The sequence below is a fragment of the Montipora capricornis genome, chromosome 5 (assembly GCF_036669925.1).
Source record: "Montipora capricornis isolate CH-2021 chromosome 5, ASM3666992v2, whole genome shotgun sequence".
NCBI classification, from domain to species: Eukaryota; Metazoa; Cnidaria; class Anthozoa; order Scleractinia; family Acroporidae; genus Montipora; species Montipora capricornis.
In genome coordinates this window covers 18,067,602-18,073,575 of record NC_090887.1, presented here as the reverse complement: position 1 = coordinate 18,073,575, position 5,974 = coordinate 18,067,602, and positions in this window count along the sequence as shown.

Below are 5,974 nucleotides of genomic sequence, written 5' to 3'. Positions count from 1 at the left end.
CCCAAACAATGTCACAGTAATCAAAGTGAGGTTTTACTAAAGCTTGGTAAATGAGATGTAAGGTTGATGTTGGGATCAGGTGCCTAATTCGCTTTAGGGCCCCGATACCAAAGGCGATCTTTTTAGCTAATTTTTCGATGTAACTATCCCAATCGAGTTTATCGTCTATTATTATCACCAAGCGATTTCAGTAGCTGTAACCTGGCTCACTTGAGTATTGTTCATTCTAATTGTTGGTGAAGCTGTGAGAGTATTCAGTCTCTGCCTCGACCCTATTAGAATGAATTCGGTTTTGGTCATGTTCAATGTGAGTTTGTTCGCTGTAGGCAGTTGAAAACGTTTGCTAAGTCTTCATTTAGACAAAACTGAACATTCTCAAGATTGCTGCCCGCATATGTAAGGTGTGTGTCGTCAGCGTACATTCTCGGTTTACATTTTGATAAGCAATTTGGAAGATCGTTGATATATAATAAGAGCAATAATGGACCGCCGCATGTCAATGAGCACCCTGCTAGCAGAGCCTTTTCTTACGGTACATATGCTTTGTATTTTTTCCGTGTATAAAAGAGGCTCTGCTCGCGGGGTGGTCAATGAGCAGCTATTGGATAGCGACCCGTTCACAGAGCATTTTTCCAAGTATGACTGAAACCATTTGAAAGATTTGCCATGTATACCATAGCAGTTTAGTTTCGATAGAAGGATCTGATGATCAACAGTGTCAAAAGCTTTTTTTCAAATCTAGAAAAATGACTCCATTGATTTTCCCGTTATCAATATTATATGCCCAAGAATCTGTCGCTTCCAACAAAGCTGTTACAGTTGAATGATTAGCACGAAACTCTGATTGATTTTGACATAGAATATCGTGCTCTTCCAAATAGGCATATAACTGTTCATAAACTATCCTTTTAAACACCTTCGCCGCTATTGGAATCACCGATATTGGGCGGTAATTGTTAACATTACCGCGGTCACCCTGTTTATAAAGAGGGGTAACCCTTCAGGGGCACCCAACGACCAATTTGTTGTAAAATGTATTATTATACCCAAGTTAATGAAAATAAATGTTATTAAGGCATTTTCAGGTGTTTTTCAGTGTTGCTGGGAAAACACTATCTGTTCCTTTTTCCCAGCAAGACACACAAGAAATTTCCGAGCCAGCTAGATAAAATTGGTTGGTTTCCCAGCCAGCTGATCAAATTTATTTCCCAGCCAGGAATTCCGCGCGTTTTCAAATCCCTCGATCCAAAACGACCGAACAAAAGCGACAAAATTGGGACATAACAGGTTTTTTCCGCAAGCGCAATCACTCTGACCAGCCGTCGTATGTTTGTGACTACTCTCTGGGAGAGGGAAGGGGTTCTTTTTTTTTTTTTTTTTTAATCGTCCTCAGTTTTCAGAGTTTCTACAGCCAGCTCGGGTTGAAATGCTAGAAAAAGTCAGTAATTCCCAGGCAAAACCTCTATCAATAACAAAATTTGCCAGCCAGCTCATCGAAACACCTGTATTTTTGCCAGCCAGCAAGATTCCTCTGGGGAACAGATAATGTGAGGAACAGATTCGTTGGGTGCCCCTGATCCTTGCATAGTTTCCAGTCATCTGGAAACGTCCCTTGCATTTGGCTAATGGATTGATTGAAAATATCACGAAACCTAGCGGGTATTTTGTCAAGGCCCGTTGCCCTTGACTTGTATAGTTTATTTAAAAGTGAAAATGCTTTATTTGGATTGGTGGGTTGGAGCTTAAACCGTTATCTGTAACGGTAAGATATCTTTGATAGCTACAATTATCACAATTTATCTCACTGGCAAGTTTTGGACCAATGTTAGCAAAGTGGTTATTGATTAGTTATCGTTAATCCGTTCACTTTTAGTGACGCCACTGACGTTTTCCCAGATTTTCGAGAAGTTAGCTCGCTTATAGTCTGCCAGGTCTTTCGGGAGTCGCTGGTGTGCTTATTTTAAACTATTTTGGTAATAAACTAAACTTGCTTAGCTGAGCGTATTTGCTTATTGACTATATATTTCTTTGTTTCTTAAATAATGCCCAATCGTTAGGATCATTTGTCTTGCTAGCTTTGATTTTTAATATGTCTCTATTATGCATAAAGTCTTTCAATTCAGAGGTAACCCACGGAGAACTCCGTGAACGAACGCGCATCGTTTCCAGTGGGGCATATTTGTCAGCGATAGCCAGAAAGAGTAGTGTTCATGTCTCCCAGTACAAAAAATTCTACATTTTGACTATCCAATTTCCCAATTAGGTATTCAAATGGTGAAAAAATGCCAAAATGTCCTCGTTGACCTTCGTCTACCCCAAGTTATAATACGAACTTTATTTATTTAATTAAATGAAAGGGAAGGATACCAGAGCTTATCCCTATCAAGGGTATCGGTAGCCTCCCGAAGCCGGCTGTAAAATGCGATCGCACGGGCCGAAATCCCGGGATGACTCGTTTGGTATGACCTCCAGCGCCATGTATGGAGGTACTGCGTTTTTCTCTCTTGTTCAAACATTCCGTCAGCGCATGAGTAAATGTTCTGGCTCTCCGTCACCAAGCCTACCAAAAAAATTACAAGCTGGTTTTAACCAGCAATTGACATTTCAGTTGATTCTACAGGGATAAACGTAACGTAAGAACCGTCCCTGTCTGGTTTTCTCGAGACAGAGAGAAGAGCTGGTTTCATGCAGACTGGGAAGCGAAAAATTCTCTGTTGAAAACATCGCGGTCCACGAAGAAACTTGTCTATCCGGCCTTTTTGTGGACGAATTCCAAGACCTACCGATACAACTTGGGCAAGTTTTCAAACTAAGATAAAAATCTCAATCGATGCGCCGGGTATTATGCTGGTAGGACTGGGTGGCCAGACACTTATGAAAAAAAACTAAGAAATGAGAATCCCTTGTCATGCCTTGCCTTGGGTCATCCCTCAGTAGAAGATGAAACATTAACGAAGTTCTTGGACCACGAAGAACGGTTCCCTAACCTTGTCATGAAATGGAAAAATTACCCAGAATTCTTTTCGGGCATGAGCGAGGCAACTTAAGAAGCACGAGACTGGCCCTCATCGAATCACTGTCGAATGGCTGAAGTGCAGCCAGAGGAAAAGGTTTCTAAACAGATACTTAGGTGTAGGCCAGGTGTGTGCTGTTAACGTAGATTTTGCATTTCTGACGGCAAGTTTTTATCATAGACATTTCGCCACAAAGTTAATTTTGCTTCATTTCCCTGTAATCCTCGTGTCAAAGAAACGGTATAATAATGTAAATAAGAGAATAACTAGATTTCTATTTGCAGATTACCTGTCCTCTTACTACTAAATTCAAACTCTACATCTCTATGCAATAAGTGCGCTCAAAATTTCCTCATATTTAAAAGAATGGCTTTTTTTTGCAAAAAAGGATTTAACTTCTTATATGACAAATACGTCTTTTTCTCCCGTCCACTTCTTATGCATGATTTTTGCGGAAATTACATTCTGTCCCTCAACGAACCTAGAACAACCAATAATGGTCTTTGTTCTTTTTTCTTACGTATCAGCTAAGTTCCGTACCTATGAGTTTACTGCTGGTTTTAAAAGAGAATCCAGGGACGCATTTTGTACAGCGGCTTTTCTTTTTAATGAATATATCTTTAAATATTATGTATTTACTAGGTATCTGTACATGCTATGTATTTTAGCCATAAATGTAATGTCTCGAAGATATTATCTCCCGTAGTTATTCGGACATTCGAGATGAAATAAAGCTTATGCCTGTATGTATGTTACCTCTAGCAGGGCGCCTGCGCACACTTTGTAAGTCTGCGACTCCAGTGCTTACCATATGACAGAGAAAATGACATTTTCTTTAAATATATAAGCCATCTAATTCTTACGCTATATTGACAAGGGCGGTTTGGAGCTGTGAGTAGGCGTGGGATTTGTCACATATGGTTTAGGGGCCGACATATCTCTCCCTCAATGCCGTACCGGGAGGCAAGGTCGGTAGCAGAAAGCAGTGAAGGGTCAACTGCGTCCAAAAGCGATCGCACGGGCCGAAATCCCGGGATGACTCGTTTGGTACGACGCTTCAGTGCCATGTCTGGAGGTACTGCGTTTTTTTCTCTTGTTCAAACATTCCGTCAGGGCATGCGTAAATGTTCTGGCTCTCCGTTACCAAGTCTACCAAAAAAAAAGTAACGTGCCGGTTTTTACCAGCAACTGACATTTCAGTTGATTCTACAGCCCGACACTTATGAAAAAAACTAAGAGAATGAGAATCGGGAGTCTTCCATTGTCATGGAATGGCAGAATTACCCAGAATTCTTTTTGGGCATGAGCGAGGCAACTTAAGAAGCACGAGACTGGCCCTCATCACATGGTTGAAGCGCGGCCAGAGGAAAAGATTTCTAGCCAGATACTCAGGAGTAGGCCTGGTGTGTGCTGTTAACGGAGATTTTGGATTTCTGAACAAGTTTTTGTCATAGAAATTTCGCCACAAAGTTGTGCTTTCATTTCCTTGTAATCCTCGTGTCAAAGCTAAAGAAACGGTGTAATGTAAATAAGAGAATAACGATATTTATATTTGCAGATTACCTGTCCTCTTACTACTAAATTCAAACTCTACATCTCTATGCAATAAGCGCACTCAAATTTTCCTCATATTACTTTATAAAATAATGTGTTTCTTTTACAAAAAAAGGATTTGACTTCTTATATGAAAAATACGTTTTTTTCTCTTGTCCACTTCTTATGCATGATTTTTGCGGAAATTACATTTTGTCCCTCAATAAACCTAGAACAACCAGTTATGGTCATTGTTCTTTTTTCTTACGTATCAACTAAGTTGCGGAATGCGCTACCTGATTTTAGTATATACTTAAACAGTGGATAGCGTTGAACTCCCGGGCTGATTGGCTACTCAAACTCCTGATATCCTTTGTTATTAAATTTTCAACCTCCCTTTTTTTAATTCTCGTTCTCTGATTGGTTCACTCACTCTTGGTTATCAGCTCATATACCTTAGTTTGACCTTATATGGCATCTTTTTTTGCTCTATTATCTCACTGTTTTAGTATATAAACTATTTACCTCAGTGTTGGTGGCTAGTGGTGGATAGTCACCTCGCCGCTTTGTGGCTCAGTAAATATCCACCACTAGCCGTCTCCACTTTGGTGATTAGTTGTTAATTATTCGTACCACTGAGTTTACTGGCTTTAAAGTAATCCAGGGCCGCCTTTTGTACAGCGTTTTTTTTTTTATTAATAAAAAAGGGTATATGAGGGTTAACGTGGTTAACTTACAGTAGATGAAGGTCAAGGAGGTATAAAGGGGCCAACTTATGGTTAATGAGGGTAAACGTGTGTAACTTAGAGTAGTTGAGGATTAAAAGAGAATCCAGGGCCCCATTTTGTACAGCGGCTTTTCGTTTTAATTAATAAAAAGAGTATATGAGGTTAAACGTGGTTAACTTTGAGTATACGAGGGTTAATGTGGTAGAACGAGGTTAACTCTGGGAAGAGGAAGGTCAACGAGGTATAAAGTAGCGGCGGGTCTAAAACACAGGTCACACTCCACACAGGTCAGTCGTTGCTGTTCATTGTTTTACCTTTTTGAAAGTAACCCAAAACCCTCAGTTTGGCTAACCCTAGGCCTAAAAACCAACTTTAGGCCTTGGGTTAGCCAAATTGAGAATTTGGTTACTTTCCAAATGGTAAAACAATGACCTGCAATTAACGAGTGACTTGTGGAATGTGACCTGTGTTTTAGACCTGCCGATAAAGCGGCCTACTTAGGGTACATGAAGGTAGAAGTGGTTAACTCAGAGTAGATGAGGGTTAACGAGGTATAAAGTGGCCTCACTTAGGGTAGATGAGGGTGTTCTCGTATAGGCTGGTCGACGGATACTCTAAAAGGGCTCTTGGTGTGGCATATATAATTATTGGTAATGATACGGAGTTGGCCATATGGACGACTATATGTTAGGCGACTAT